The 16,439-nt window shown below is 43.4% G+C and overlaps 1 long non-coding RNA gene and 1 pseudogene across 2 annotated transcripts; one reads left to right on the top strand and one right to left on the bottom strand.

Annotated features, from left to right (window-relative positions):
* Positions 1 to 2,421: 2,421 nt before the first annotated feature.
* On the bottom strand, positions 2,422 to 6,676 carry LOC121819502 (uncharacterized). 2 transcript variants are annotated; one of them, XR_006059785.1, is made up of 4 exons: positions 6,629 to 6,676; positions 5,973 to 6,474; positions 5,283 to 5,378; positions 2,422 to 3,990 (listed from the first exon to the last, which is right to left on the bottom strand). It is a non-coding gene; the product is annotated as an uncharacterized LOC121819502 (long non-coding RNA). The 2 variants fall into 2 exon arrangements; XR_006059784.1 differs by lacking the exon at positions 5,973 to 6,474.
* A 2,451-nt stretch (positions 6,677 to 9,127) lies between these two features.
* Positions 9,128 to 11,179, top strand: LOC114114470 (sulfate transporter-like; annotated as a pseudogene).
* Positions 11,180 to 16,439: the final 5,260 nt, after the last annotated feature.

Here is a 16,439-nt window from a genome sequence, read left to right as displayed (position 1 = left end):
TAATTTTGGAGCCCAAGAAAAGAAAATGTGTCACTGTTTCTACTTTTTCCCTTTCTACTTGAGATGAAGTGATGGGACCAGATGCCATGATCTTTGTATTTTGAATGTTGAGTTTTAAGCCAGCTTTTTCACTCTCCTCTTTTACTCTCATCAAGAGGCTGTTTAGTTCCTCTTCGATTTCTGGCATAAGGGTGGCATCATCTGCATATCTGAAGTGATTGATATTTTCTTGGCAATCTTGATTCCAGCTTGTGCTTCATCCAGCCCAGCATTTCTCATGATGTTCTCCACATATAAGTAAAGTAAACGGGGTGACAGCATACAGCCTTGTCGTACTCGTTTCCCAATTTTGAACCAGTCTGTTGTTCCATGCAAGATTCTAACTGCTGCTTCTTGATCCACAAACAGATTTCTCAGGAGACAGGTGAGGATGTCTGGTATTCCCAACTCTTGAAGATCACAGTTTGTTGTGATCCACACAGTCAAAGTCTTCACCATAGTCAATGAAGCAGAATTAGATGTTTTTCTTGAACTCCCTTGCTTTCTCTATGATCCAACAGATGTTGGCAATTTGATATCTGGTTCCTCTGCTTTTTGTAAACCCAGCATGGAAAATTGTAAATATTATTATATATTTATTATATATGTGTATATATATCATGCATATCTTTTTAAAAAGTCACGTGCCTTAAGTATCAGGGAAGGGAGCCAAATCCTTGGTAATTAGTAAAGCTAGTGGAGGTGATAGAATTCTGGCCGAACTCTTTAAAATTCTGAAAGATGATGCTGTTAATGTGCTGCACTCAGTGTGCCAGCAAATCTGGAGAACTCAGCGATTGCCACAGGATTGGGAAAGGTCAGTTTTTATTCCAATCTCAAAGAAAGTGAGTGCTAAAGTATGGCGAATAATTACATTGAATATATTTCAATCCATTCTTGGATGTGTCTCAGGGACATTTACACTGCACATTCTTATTACAAAACAAGTATTCATGTACCCATGTTCACATTATTTTGATGAAATGATTAAAGTAATGAGATGGGAAATAAATAGCAGAACGATTTTCTTTGTCTCATCTACAGCATTAACCTGGGATGCAAGAATAAGAATAACTAAATGTATTTATACTGAAAATTACCACTGCAGCTAGCTTATTTTCTTTATTCATCTTAAGCCTGAATTTAATTTTCTTTGAGGGGTATGCATGGTTCTTTGGTTGAATATTTGCTTGTGTTGTAATACAATACAACACAAATTTTAATATAATAAATACAATATTACATTATTAATTAACAATTTCTTATAATTTACATTATAATATTACATTACTAATGCAATATTGTATTTATTGTAATACAATAAAGTTGTAATACAATAGCATGTTAAATTCACACCTAACAATTTTGATTGAGACACTGATGATGAAAACCGTAGAGACCAAGTCCTCCCACATTCTGCAGAGTGAAACAGAATCTGTCCACTCAGAGTGACCGCCTCTGCTGGAGCCCTGTGCTTCTTTGCCAGGTGCTTCTCATATCTTTGAGTCTTTGCTAAGTTCCCGGGTGGATCAGACGGTAAAGTGTCTGCGTACTATGGGGGAGACCTGGGTTCAATCCCTGAGTCAAGAAGATCCTCTGGAAAAGGACATGGTGACCCACTCCAGTACTCTTGCCTGGAAAATCCCATGGACAAAGGAGCATGGTAGGCTATAGTCCATGGGGTCACAAAGAGTTGGACACAACTGAGTGACTTCACTTCACTTCAGCGATGGAACAACAACAGCAATATTTTCTTTCCAATAGTATGTTAGTTTCTACTGTACAGCAAAATGAGGCAGCTATAGATAGATAGCAGCTGTGTTAAAGGTATAGTCCTGTTTGTTTGGGGGAAGTCAGGGCAAGGCATATGTCCTCTTTTGGACAGAATGGGTGAGGGCATGGAGAAGATGATTTTAAGATGACCAAGCAAGGAGAGTTGGCATAGGTCACATGTGACCTCCAGACCATGTTGGAAGAACATGGGAATGTGCTTGGGGAAAGCCTACAGTTACTAGGTGAAGAGGACCCATTGGAAGAGGAGAAAAGGGACAGGCATGTCTCTATTTTATCCATAGATTTAAAAGAATTTTTGTAGCAGGAAAGCCACAATGGTCTCAGAAAGCTTGGTTACACATAATTTCTACCAGTACATAATGATGAATCCAAGGAGAATGTAGACTTTGACTGACAGAGGGGTTGAGAATGTGGCTCAAACCTTCCGGGGGGAAAAGGGGATGGGAGATGTCTGGAGGGTGGACCAAGCCTACACCAAAATCATCTTGGACTTTCACAAAAAAGCTGAAATTCATCCCTGTGTTCTTAGAAGGAGTAGTGGTGCTCTCCAAGGGGCGGTGGAGGGGGGGAATTCAATTTGCACAAATATGAGAGAACAGAAAATTTTTATTAAAATAACAATAAGCAAACAATTCATCTGCATGGGGCAGCTGTTAGTTTCACAGGAAAAGGAGAGAACTGGTTATTCAGCAAACTGGTTGTTGTTGGTCGAAGATTTCCTACAGATACATCTGAATACACCAAGCATTATTCTCTTATCTGTTGAATATCTTTTGGGACTTTTGGCATTTCAAGTAGTTGAGTTCTGAAAAATCTATTTGCCAGAGAACTCTTTGTTCATAATGGTCAGTTGATAAGGAACATTTTGAGGCCTTCAGTAAAATTGTAAGTGAACAAATTTTCACTCATCTAGAAGGATTTCTATCAGTACCTCCTTCTGTAAGCTTAACTAAAGGAAAGAATCGATCTTTCTAATAAACTAAAAGGGTAAGAAATTCATGGCATGACAGTGAAAATGCACCAAGGCCAGTGCCAACACCATAACCATTGGCCAGTGCTGATAATGAATGGATGGCAACCTCTGAAGATGGCAGCCATAGCCACGAAGGAGTCCATCTCTGCACTCGTGCCTCTTGGGAAGGTGGATTCTCAGCTCCTCTCATCAGGATGCTGAGTCTGTTTCTCCAACCCTTCAGTCTGACTGTGCCATGTGACTTGCTTTGGATCATAGGATCATGGAAACATGGGTAAGCAGAGAATCCAAAAGCACTGACACATTGTGCTTGGCCTTCTCTCTGATTTTTGGAACCCTACACCTGCCCTGGACTAGCCTACTTGATGAGGGACACAAGGCCCTGTTACCCTGTCTGCCTGGCCAACCCAGAGCTTGCTGACCACCAGACACATCTGTGAGGCTATCCAAGATTCTTGCATTGCATCCTGAACCACCAGCCGAGCACCCACACATGAGTCAGTCTGGCTGAGATTAGCCAGGTGGGTCCAGACCCAAGCACAGCCCAAATGAGTGACCCTCAAAATTAAGAGTCAAGTAAATTGTTGCTGTTTTAGGTTCCTAAATTGCAGAGTGATTTGCTGAACCAGCAAAAGCTCAAATGATAGAATCTATTCCTAGGACAAAGGGGTAGAGGGAGGGTTATATGAGAAAGGGAGTGATCAGTCTGTTGAGTTTGTTGTTTAGAGTGAGGCCACTGGGAGCAAGGAAATTAGGGGCCTGAATGAGGCATTGATCACCCCCATGTTCCTTCTTCCCAGTCCTCTCAGGCTGAAGAGAGGGGCAGAGAAACCACCTGGGAGGCCACAACCCCTGATTCGTGTGCCCACATGGCAGGAAGTAGCAAGTAAGAAACCTCATCAAGCCCAGGAGCAGTCAGGGTACTGGAACTCTCCTCCTGCTTGCTGTTAAGCTACATCACAAGGAAGATGCAGAGAGGGTGGAGAGAATGAGAGAGCAGAGCAAATGAAGGGAAACTGAGAAATGTGGTTGAAGATGTTTTGCTCTTGTACAGGTTGGCTGGATGACAGGTCAGGAGAGTCCCAGCCCTCCCCACCAAGCCTGGCTGCCCTCCGCAAGCAGCGTCTCACCATGGCTGGTCCTGGGGTCGCTGAGGTACTGGGCTGCCATTGTGGTTTGGATTCCTGGGAATAAAGAGACAGAACTATGTTATGTCAGGGAAATGCAGAACAAACGGGAAACATTGACCTCCTGTAAACAACATCTTCTCTTTATTCATAAACTTGCTAGTTGATCTCTCTTCTATTTCTCAATACTTAATTCTGCTCTCAGTCTCATTTTCAGACTGCCAAACTTCTTTACACAGATGTTAGTGCTTCAGGTGCTTCCTTGGCACTGGTTCTGGGTGCCCTTCCCTCCTCTATTCAATTACTACTCTGAGTGCCATTTATAGGTAGTCTGCAGCCTGGACCCTTCCCAGTGTTACAACCTTTTCTATCCCAGTCAAATTCTCCATTTGGCAATTTTGTGGGCATCTCAAACCTATTTGGACAAAATGAAACCCTGACTTTCATCCCCAGCCTGGTTCGAATTTCAGTAAGTGGCATCACAAAATGGCTCATGAAGAACCTTGGGGTCATCTCTAAAACACTTCTTTCCTCACTTGCTGACAGTCCATCACCAAATCCTATAGATTTTAATTCCCCAAATGAAAAATTATCCTTTTTTCCATCTCCATGTGAGTCCAATCCTATCATTTGATTGCAATGTAGTAGGCTCCCAGATGATACTGTATCTTCAATCCCCCCTCTACTCAATAGTCAGATGCCTTTTTAAAATTTATGATCAAAGGATAATTGCTTTACAGCATTGGGTTGGTTTCTACCAAACAACATGAATCAGTCATAGGTTTACCATGTTCGCTCCCACTTGAACATCCCTCCCACCTCCCTCCACATCCTGCCCCTCTAGGTTGTTACTGAGCCCTGTTTTCAGGTCCCTGAGTCATACAGCAAATTCCCATTGGCTACTTATTTTATATATGGTAATTATATTTCCATGTTACTCTCTCTATACATAGTCAGATGCCTTTTTGATATTTGGCTTTTTTTCTCGTTTAGAGTTTCTAATGGATTGCCTTTTTTTTTTTTTTTTTTTAAATTTTCAAATAGTTGAAAGCCCTTGGAATGATCCCAAAGGCCTTGCACGATCAATTTCTCTCTCAAAAAGCTTTAATCATACTGGCCTCCTCAGTGTCCCCTGAATCCTCTAAGCTCTCCCCATCTCCTAGATCTTTGAGGAGCACTTGCCCCTCCCCAGAGCACTCCCACCCCCACCCAATGGCCAACTGGTTTCTGCTCAGCGCTGAGGCGTCAGTGTTTTGTTATTTCTCCAGAGGGGTCTCTCCACCCACATCATCAACCAACAAGACAGGTTTTGTTCTAACTACACCCAAGAGTTTCTATAGAATACATACCACGATAGGAAGTGGTTTGATTTTTTTTTACTGTCTCCTTGTAGACTGCTAGCTTTGTGATGGTGAACCATCTGTGTCTTGTATACCCCCTTGTTCCTGAGGAAAAAAGCACAGTATTGGACAAAGCATGGATCTCAAAAAATGTTTGTTTAATAAATTAATTGATTAAAAAATACCCCGCTGTTTCTTGCCTCCTCTGTGACTGAGCTTTATATCTTGCTTGCATCTGACTGTGAAAAAACTTATCTTTTCCTTATTAAAAACACATTGCTCTTGAAACATGGCATTACATTTTAGATGTTTTATTTTCTCACTACCTTCTAAGGTTGGGCGATGGAGAAAGCCATTTGAAGAATTCTTAGCACAGCAGATTTTAACTAGAACAGGCTGAAAATGCTATTTGCTAAAGATAGAGTCATCTGGTAGAAATGCATCAAATACAAATCTGAAACACTTTCTTTTGAAAGTTGATTAGGAATAAGAGTAGGAAACAGCTTCTTATAAACTGGGAGGTGAAATCACAGAATTTTAAAGAATAAGCTTTGTTCATAAAGCTGATGTTGGTTGTGGACGTTAGGAGAAGGAGTAACATACCCGAAATAGGAACATGCAAGGTTAGGGTTATTTCTTAAAGTCTGCTGTCCTAGTTCAGATACTAAACCAGAGGACTGACCTTGTCTACACACTGACCTTGTCTACACACTGACACTGGATGGCTGGATTCTCCTCCTACTGTTTAAGGAACAGGCATCAGTTGGTCCCCTGCTCCTCCTGAATGGTAGACAGTAATATGGGTTGGCGTCTCCCTCCTCCTGTCTTCTAAAAGCTTCTCTTCCCCAACTAGAGGTGAGGCCCAGGAAGAGGCTGTCCCTGAGGACGCAGGTCCAAAGGGGCAGGTCTGAGCAGAGAGTTAACTGGGTAACAGACTCAGTGGTCCTGCTCTGTGTGCTGGTTTTGCAACAGGGGAAGTGCTGAGCTGTGCCTCTTACATCTCTTTGAGCTCTTCTCACCACCAGCTTCCCACAGAATGAATTCTGTCTGCTTGGTCAATGCTAATCCTGAAAACTTCAAGTTTTCTTATAAATTCTATGAATGGTGAGAGGAATCATTTGTTTGCACAAGAATCCTCTGAGCCATCACCATGGAAAGAGGCATCAATTTGTAGGGCTCAGCCTTCAAAACAGATTACAGCCTAAAACAGCAAAGAGAAACCCAATGAGAAATATATTCTGAGAGCAAGTTTGCAAGGAGGTTTAAGATATAGATCCAGGGGAGGAGTCCCTGTCCATCAGATCACACAATTCCCTCCCTCCCTCTCACCCCCACAAACACACCTCTTCCTTTACCTAGAAAATCTGGGGCCTGCTCCCTTCTCTTACTTTGAAGACAAGGCTGAACCAGGAGGTGACGCAAAGCTATTCAAAGGAGGAGGCAGGAGGAGACAGGAAGTGAGGGCGGAGCCATCCAAACTCTCGCAAAAGACCTGCTGCCCCTGTGATCATCTAGGAGAGTTAGAACTCTTTGCGAAGATGAAACTGTTTTGTGTGGTTCCGTAAGGTTGCCCTGAGCCACATGGGTTATTGAGCTCATGAAATGTAAGACGTGTAATTGAAGAACTGAATTTTACTTTTTATTCCAAATTGTTTAATTGAAAGTTACAGTTGAATGGCCACACGTGCCTAGTCACTACCATATTAGGCCATGCAGAGAGTAGTACAAAAGGGAGGGAAACAAGATGGGGCATGCTGTGAAAGTTGAGAAAAAACTACTGGGTCAAAATCAGAGTGCTGACGCTCAGAGTCTGGCCAAGATGGCAGGGCAGGAAGACCCTGAGCGCAACTCCTCCTATGGGCACGCCAGAATTATAAGCATCTAGAAAATAACTATGATCTAAGAACTAGTAGAAAAGATTTACCACAGCTAAAGGTAAAAAGAAGGAACCACAACAAGACAGATAGGAGGGAGTAAGGTCAAGACCCACATCCCTAGGTAGGTGACTTGCAAATGGGAAGATAATCAGAACAACAGAGGTTTTCCCCAAGGAGCAAGGGATTGGGCCCCACTTCTGGCTCCCCAGAGAGGGGGCGTCCTGTAGAAGAAAGGTGAGCCACCAAAATATCTGACTTTGTTATGTCATTGTTAAGTTGTGTCTGGCTTTTTGTGACCCCATGGACTGTAGTCCGCCAGGCTCCTCTGTCCATGGGATTCTCCAGGCAAGAATCCTGGAGTGGGTAACCATTCCCTGCTCTGGGGGACCTTCCTGACCCAGGGATCGAATGCACGTGTTCTGCATTGTGGGCAGATTCTTTACAACTGAGCCACCTGAGAAGCCCCAAAACATGCAACTTTGAAGGCTACAGGGCTTACACGTGGGAGAGCGAGAAGGCATGGAAAGCAGAGAGCCCACTCTCAAAGGGCATGGACAAAATCTCTCATGCTCTGAGACCCAGTGCAGAAGCAGTGATATGACAGGAGCCTGAGGGAGACCCACTTGCTGATCTTGGAGAGCCGCCCAGAGAGGCAAGAGGCAACTGTATATATATATATATATATATATATATATATATATATATATATATATATATATATATATATATGTTCATGGATTGGAAGAATCAATATTGTGAAAATGTCTGTCTTGATACTGTTCTATACTATCCAAAGTTATCTACAGACTCAATGCAATGTCTATCAAGTAACCAATGGCATTTCTCACAGAATTAGAACACAAAATTTTACTATTTGTATGGGAACACAAATGGCCCTGGATAGCTAAAACAATCTTGCCAATAAAATGAACAACATGGAAGAAGTGGACAAATTCTAGGAGAGGTACAATCTCCCAACAGTGAACCAGGAAAAAATCAAATATATGAATACACCAATAACCAGTTCTATAGTCTCCCTATTGTGAAATCTAACCCAGTCTCCCACTTGACAGGTGGCGATACTGGTAACAATCCACCTGCAATGCAGGAGACCCAGGTTGAGAAGATCCCCTGGAAAAGGAAATGGCTACCCACTACAGTATTCTGGCCTGGAGAATTCCATGGACTGTATAGTCCATGGGTTCACAAAGACTCGGATACAACCGAGGGACTTTCACTTTCACAATAACTAATCATGAAACTGAATGTGTTATTCAGACCAAGAAACAAAGTCTAGGACCAGATGGCTTCACAAGTGAGTTCTACCAAACATTTATGAAAATGTTAACAGCTATCTTTCTCAAATGATTTTAAAAAATTGCAGAGGAAGAAATACTTCTGAACTCACATCTGAGGCCAGTATCACTCTGATATCAAAATCAGAAAAGATAACACACAAAAAGAAAAGTATAGGCCAATATCACTGATGAACATATATGCAAATGTCCTCAACAAAATATTGACACACCGTGCTGGGCTTTCACTCTAGAGTCACCTTCTGCATCTCTCAGATGGTGCCTGCAAGCCACTCCCCTGCCCTGCCTGGCTGGGCCCTCCTCTTCCAGGGACCAGGCAATGGGTGGGCAAGGGGTCGATGGGTTAAAGGGATGCTGGCCTGGAGGTGGGCTGCCTCTGCCCACAGCACCTTATCCCCTCAGTCCCGCCATGGTGGAAGATGCTCCTTGAAGGCAGGTTGTGTGTGGGTGGCCCAGAATCAAGCGGTTGGGAAAAGTTTCTTGACCCAGAAATCACAGAGAGCTATTCCAAAGTAGAAGGAATGCACTCAAGCTAGCTTGGCCTGAAGGTAGAAAGTGAGACGAGAGTCCTGCACCAGTTGCATTGAGAAATGAAGAGCTCCTGTGTGAATTCGCCAATCTGATTTCTTGCTCAGGGAGGCTGGAACATCTATCTCCAGAAATGTCTTTGAAAAATAAAAACCAAGATAACCTTTCATCTGAGGACTCTGTTAAAGGAAATAACCAATGCAGGTCTCCATGTAGGATGCCCCTGGAGCATGAAGAGGAATCACATAACAACTTTCAGCAATTTGAGACCAATGATCATAGCAGACCTCATCCTAGGGCCCACTTGGAGCCTTAAGAGAAACCAGATACTAACTTCAGGCAATTTGCCACAAAACCTACAGTTTCCAGTGCAATCCAACCAAACCCCAAAATATCATTTTTGGTTTCCTTCCTGTTTTGCAGTGGCTCCCAAAATGCAATCTGGAGGAAAACATTTTAGGGGATGTGATGTCTGTCTTGATTGTGGGCATCTTGTTGGTGCCCCAGCCCACTGCTTATTCTCTCTCGCCTGGCCAGGAACATATCCATGGTCTACACACATCTTTTGTTGCCTTCGTTTACTTCCTATTGGGGACCTCCATCACATCTCTATGGGCATTTTGGAGTGTTGTGCCTTATGATCAGTCAGCTGTAGTTGACTGAGAACTGTACGGAGCTGTCTATGATGCTGCCCATGTTGCGCCTTCTTTGGGAATGGTTTCAGGTGGGAGCACATTATTAAGCCAGACATCAGGCAAGATATGTAACACAAGCAGCTATGACATTATAGTTGACAGTACGGTAACCTTTAAGGTTGGAGTGTATCAGGCAGCCATGGGCTCTATCAAGCGGGCTTTGTTTCAGTCTATCTCTCAGATGCCTTGCTGAGGGGATTTGTCACCTGTGCCTCCTTCACAGCTGTTACATCTCAGGCCAAGTATCTCCCTGGACTCAGACTCCGTTGGAGTGATGGCGGGGATCATTCATTACTGAAAGTGAAAGTGTCAGAAGCTCAGTCATGTCCGACTCTTTGTGACCCCACGGACTGTAGCCTACCAGGCTTCTCTGTCCATGAAACTTCCTCAGGCAAGAATACTGGAGTGGGTTGCCATGCCCTCCTCCAGGGGATCTTCCTGACCCAGGGATACAGCCCATGTCTCTTAAGTCTCCTGCATTGGCAGGTGCATTCTTTACCACTAGTGCCACCTGGAAAGCCAGATCTCTGGAGAGCCCTATGTAAATTTAAGAAACTGCCCAAGATGTGGGGCTTTCCTGGAAGCTCAGCTGGTAAAGGATCCGCCTGTGATGCAGGAGACTCCTGTTCGATCCCTGGGTTGGAAGATCCCCTGGAGAAGGGAATGGCTACCCACTCCAGTATCCTGGCCTAGAGAATTCCGTGGATGATGTGGAGAATTAGCTGAATGGATACAGTTATCTCATTTGGTACTGTGCTGTCCTCTGAACTAAGTACTGAAATAGGCCTGCTTATTGGGGTTGGTTTTTCTATGTTTTGGCTTATCCTCTACACTCAGAAGTAAAGACTTCACTGCTTGGCCCAACAAAAGAGCCTGAAATCTTTGAATCCATGTCTGCCTACAAGACCTATCAGGCTAAGTCAGCCATCAAGGTTGTCCACTTTGAATCCGCTCTCTACTACATGAACAGAGAATATTTTAAATCTTCTTTATAAACTTCCCTGTCCCCCAATCCAGTCTTAGTAACTTCAGTTCAGTTCAGTCGCTCAGTCGCGTCCTACTCTTTGCAATCTCATGGACTGCAGCTCGCCAGGCCTCCCTGTCCATCACCAAATCCCAGAGCTTGCTGAAACTCATGTCCGTTGAGCCGGTGATGCCATCCAATCATTTCATAGGCAGCTCAGAAGAAGGTAGCAAAGAAAAAGATCAAAAGGGAAATAACCGCTCTCACTGGAATCCAGGATGAAGTTTCAGTGCGACTTTCCCATGACTCCTTAGAATTCCACACCATTGTGATTGACTGCTGTGCAGCACAGCTTTTAGATCCAGCAGGGATCCACATGATGAAAGAAGTTCTCAGGGTTCATGAGGCCATTGGCATCCAGGTTCTGCTGGCTAAGTGCAATCCCTCTGTGAGGGACTCCCTGGCCCAGGGAGAGTGCTGGAGAAATGAAGAGGAAAATCTCTTTTACAGTGCATGTGAGGCATGACTTTTGTAGAAGACTCTCAAAATTTGAAAGATATGTATGTTCCTAATGGTCTGAGCTTTTCCAGTGATTGAGAGTAGATGGAAGGGAGAAGTACTGTCTAGCCAGTTGTTTAAAATTTCAGGTGTGCAGCATTTTGTACCGTGGACCTGGAAATTGTCACACCCCCCTGCTCCCCGGGAGATGTTGGCCTTTTGGCTGGACAGAACTGTTCCTTTGAAGCTGATGGCCATCGTCAGTACATAAATGCAGCAGAGCTTTTAGTTAGGCAGAATCAAAAAGAAGAAACTACCGAGGTTTTCAGCTTTCTTGCACATATGGAATTAAATGAGTATCTGTTGAATTGAACTGTAGTTCAGTTCAGTGGCTCAGTCGTGTCTGACTCTTTGCCACCCCATGAACTGCAGCATGCCAGCCTCCCTGTCCATCACCAACTCCCGGAGTTCACTCAAACTCGCGTCCATCAAGTCGGTGATGCCATCCAGCCATCTCATCCTCTGTCATCCCCTTTTCCTCCTGCCCCCAAATCCCTCCCAGCATCAGAGTCTTTTCCAATAAGTCAACACTTCGCATGACCAAAGTACTGGAGTTTTAGCTTTAGCATCATTCCTTCCATAGAACATCTAGGACTGATCTCCTTTAGAATGAACTGGTTGGATCTCGTTGCAGTCCAAGGGACTCTTAAGAGTCTTCTCCAACTGTAGAGTAGCTCCCAAATTTAATGACCATCTTCTTTTAGGAGATAAGCATCTGGACTCTTCCTTCCTCGGGATATGAAGGGGTAGAGATGGCATTTACATGAGAAGTACTGGAGCCTGTCCCAGGGCTCCCTAGAGAGGGAGTAGAAAGGAAATAGGGAAAGAATACTGTGTCTGCTCCTGTAAGAGCAGGTCAAGAGGCTTCCTGAGTGCAGGTTAGTAATTAGACAAGCTTGTGGGAGAAGGCAATGGCACTCTTGCCTGGAAAATCCCACGGATGGAGGAGCCTGGTGGACTGCAGTCTATGGGGTCGCTAACAGTCGGATACAACTGAGCGACTTCACTTTCACTTTTCACTTTCATCCATTGGTGAAGGAAATGGTAACCCACTCCAGTCTTCTTGCCTGGAGAATCCCAGGGACAGGGGAGCCTGATGGGCTGCCATCTATGGGGTTGCACAGAGTCAGACATGACTGAAACGACTTAGCAATAGCAGTGGTCACTTTGGGCTTCCCTAGTCTTTGTCTTCCCTGCCCACCCCACCCCTCCTCCCCACCCCCAGATGGCACTCAGGTCTCTGACAATCCCTTTCAGACAAAGTCTTACCAAGAGTCTAATGGCTAAGCAGGTTTGCAAAATCCTACCAGCCAGCCCCACTTTATACAGAACACTCCTGATGATATATTTGATGCTTTTAGTCAGGCTTTTTGTTTAGGGTAAGTAGGTAAGAAAAGAACTCCTCAAAATCAGCCAGCACAATGAGAATCCTCCCTGTCTCTTCTGAGATTGCTACCTGTCCCTGTTTCTGAGGACTTCTTCCCATTAAGTGCCATGTGCTTCCCATGGAATCTGTCCTAAACTGCTCTATCTGATGAGCAGTGAGTAACGAGTTGGCCAGGCAAAAGGAAAAATGCTGGCTGGGTAATTTTGTGTAGCCTTTACTTTTTTTTTTTGGCTGCACTTGGTCTTTGCTGCTGCACCTGGGCTTTTCTCTATTGCAGAGACTGGGGCTAATCTCCAGTTGCAGGGAGTGTGGGTTTCTCTTGCTGGGAAGCATGGGCTCTAGGGCACGTGGGCTTCAGTAGTTGTGACACGTGGGCTCTAGAGCACAAGCTCAGTACTTGTGGCACACAGGCTTAGTTGCTCTGCAGTATGTGAGATCTTCCCAGACTAGGGATGGAACCTGTGTCTCTTGCATTGGCAGGAGGATTCTTTACCGCTGAGCCACCAGGGAAGCCCATAGGCAGCCTTTTAAATGAGCCTGAAGCAAATTGTTCAGGATAGATTGCAAAAAAGCATGATTGACAGCTTCCCTCAAGAATTTATTTATTTAGCAGTGCATTGTTTTTTCCTTCCCATGGTATTTTAGCAAGGTCAACTGGAAATTGACAGTCTTTTGCATATTGAGAAGCTGCTGGTCAGCTTTATTTACTCTGCAAGAAAAATTTATTGTAACCAATGGAAAAGAATGCACATAAGTGATAGTCTGCTTCCCAAAGAACATCAATATTTAGTCTGTAGATGTTTTTAGTGAAAATAGAGTGAAAGCTTACTGCCATGCACCCTGTTGATGTACAAAGAATACTGATGACAGTGACAGCTTTTAACTCTGTGAAACAAGGTGAAAATGAAAGTCACGTAGTCATGTCCAGCTTTTTGCAACGGGAATTCTCCAGGCAAGAACACACTGGTGTGAGTTGCCATGCCCTTCTCTAGGATGTTTTCCCAACCTAGGGATTGAACTCAAGTCTCCTGTATTGCAGGCTCTTTGGATCATCTAAACCTATTATGTAAGAGGATATAGAAGCATCACGTTCATACAACCCAGATTCTGTGGGTGGATTATTTATGATAGCTGATCACAGGTTGTGGCATAGCAATATTTCCTTTTCAAAAGCAAGTACGTCCAACATTGAAAGCCTACAGTTCTGTATCTGGACTTTCGTGGGTGAAGAAAATAAACAGATTTTCCAAAGCTAGGACTAGGAGACTAGTTTATGTGAAAATGAATAGCACATAATTTTAAACAAATGAGATAAACATAGAAAAAATGCAACATCATTTTTAACCCACTCCTACATTCTAAAATGACTACTAGTTTTTCCAGTAGTCATGTATGGATGTGAGAGTTGGACCATATAGAAGGCTGAGTGCCAAAGAACTGATGTTTTCGAACTGCAGTGTTACAGAAGACTCTTGAGAGTTCCTTGGACTGCAAGGAGATCAAACAAGTCAATCCTAAAGGAAATCAATTCTGAATAGTCATGAGAGGGACAGATACTGAGGCTGAAGTTCCAATACTTTGGCCACCTGATGCAAAGAGCTATCTCACTGAGAAGACCCTGATGCTGGGAAAGATTGAAAGCAGGAGGAGAAGGGGAAGAGGATGAGATGGTTGAGGGTATCACCAACTCGATGGACACGAGTTTGAGCAAGCTCCGGGAGTTGGTGATGGACAGGGAAGCCTGGCATGCTGCAGTCCATAGGGTTGCAAAGGGTCAGACAGCACTTAGTGACTGAACAACAACAACATTCTAAAGCGTTAAAGTATTTAGGAAAAGCAAAACTGATGAGTAGAGCAGCTATTAGAGCGGGAGACTTAAAAATTGTTTTTATATTTTGTTTTGGAGTATAGCTGATTAAGGAGTGGGACACTTTAAAAATATCTTTTTTGTTGGCTCCATAAATTGCAAGTGTTGCTTTTCTTTGTGGAAAGCTCTGCCCATCATGAAAAATGCCTTTCTGTTATTAAAACAAAGCATGAGCTAGATTTCTGTTTTGAGGTGATTGACATCATGATTACATGTCATAGGGTCCTGAGTGTTGACATCCTTTTAGAGCTTAAGTCTAGAAATTCAGGAATGTTAGCTGCTGTTTGTATTTGCTTTTTGTTCATAGTTTGTAGCCAATATTTGCTTTTTCTCTTCAGTCTTATGAATAGTAAAATTTTAAAAATTAGCAAACCAAATCAAATAATACATTAAAAGTGTCATATACCGGGATCAAGTGGAATTTATCCTAGGGATATTAGGATTTTTCGATTTCTGCAAACCAATCAGTGTGATATACCATGTTAACAAATTGAAGAATAAAAAAAATCCAATTATCTCAATAGATGTAGAGAAAGTTTTTGATAAAATTCAGCATCCATTTATAATTTAAAATTCTCCAGGAATTGGACATAAAGGGAACATCAGTACAGTTCAGTTCAGTCACTCAATCGTGTCCGACTCTTTGCCATCCCATGAACTGCAGCATGCCAGGCCTCCCTGCCCAGCACCAACTCCCAGAGTTCACCCAAACCCATGTCCATTGAGTCGGTGATGCCATCCAACCATCTCATCCTCTGTAGCCCCCCTCTCCTCCCACCTTCAATCTTTCCCAGCATCAGGGTCTTTTCAAATGAGCCAGCTCTTTGCATCAGGTGGCCAAAATATTGGAGATTCAGTTTCAACATCAGTCCTTCCAATGAATATTCAGGACTGATTTCCTTTAGGATGGACTGGTTGGATCTCCTTGCAGTCCAAGGGACTCTCAAGAGTCTTCTCCAACACCACACTTCAAAAGCATCAATTCTTTGGCGCTTAGCCTTCTTCACAGTCCAACTCTCACATCCATGCGTGACCACTGGAAAAACCATAGCCTTGACTAGACGGACCTTAGTTGGCAAAGTAATGTCTCTGCTTTTGAATATGCTATCTAGGTTGCTCATAACTTTTCTTCCAAGGAGTAAACATCTTTTAATTTCATGGCTTCAGTCACCATCTGCAGTGATTTTGGAGCCCCCCAAAATAAAGTCTGACACTGTTTCTACTGTTTCCCCATCTATTTGCCATGAAGAAATGGGACCAGATGCCATGATCTTCGTTTTCTGAATGTTGAGCTTTAAGCCAACTTTTTGGCTCTCCTCTTTCACTTTCATCAAGAGGCTTTTTAGCTCCTCTTCACTTTCTGCCATAACGGTGGTGTTATCTGCATATCTGAGGTTATTGATATTTCTCCCGGCAATCTTGATTCCAACTTGTGTTTTTTCCAGTCCAGGGTTTCTCATGATGTACTCTGAATATAAGTTAAATAAGCAGGGTGACAATATACAGCCTTGACATACTCCTTTTCCTATTTGGAACCAGTCTGTTGTTCCATGTCCAGTTCTCACTGTTGCTTCTTGGCCTGCCTACAGATTACTCAAGAGGCAGGTCAGGTGGTCTGGTATTCCCATCTCTTGAAGAATTGTCCACAGTTTATTGTGATCCACACAGTCAAAGGCTTTGGCATAATCAATAAAGCAGGAATAGTTGTTTTTCTGGAACTCTCTTGCTTTTTCCATGATCCAGTGGATGTTGGCAATTTGATCTCTGGTTCCTCTGCCTTTTCTAAAACCAGCTTGAACATCAGGAAGTTCACGGTTCACATATTGTTGAAGCCTGGCTTGGAGAATTTTGGGCATTACTTTACTAGCATGTGAAATGAGTGCAATTGTGCGGTAGTTTGGGCATTCTTTGGCATTGCCTTTCTTTGGAATTGGAATGAAAACTGATCTTTTCCAGTCTAGTGGCCAGTGCTGA

The sequence above is a fragment of the Ovis aries genome, chromosome 4 (assembly GCF_016772045.2).
Source record: "Ovis aries strain OAR_USU_Benz2616 breed Rambouillet chromosome 4, ARS-UI_Ramb_v3.0, whole genome shotgun sequence".
In the NCBI taxonomy this organism is placed as follows: Eukaryota; Metazoa; Chordata; class Mammalia; order Artiodactyla; family Bovidae; genus Ovis; species Ovis aries.
This window is presented reverse-complemented; position numbering and strand designations above follow the sequence as displayed.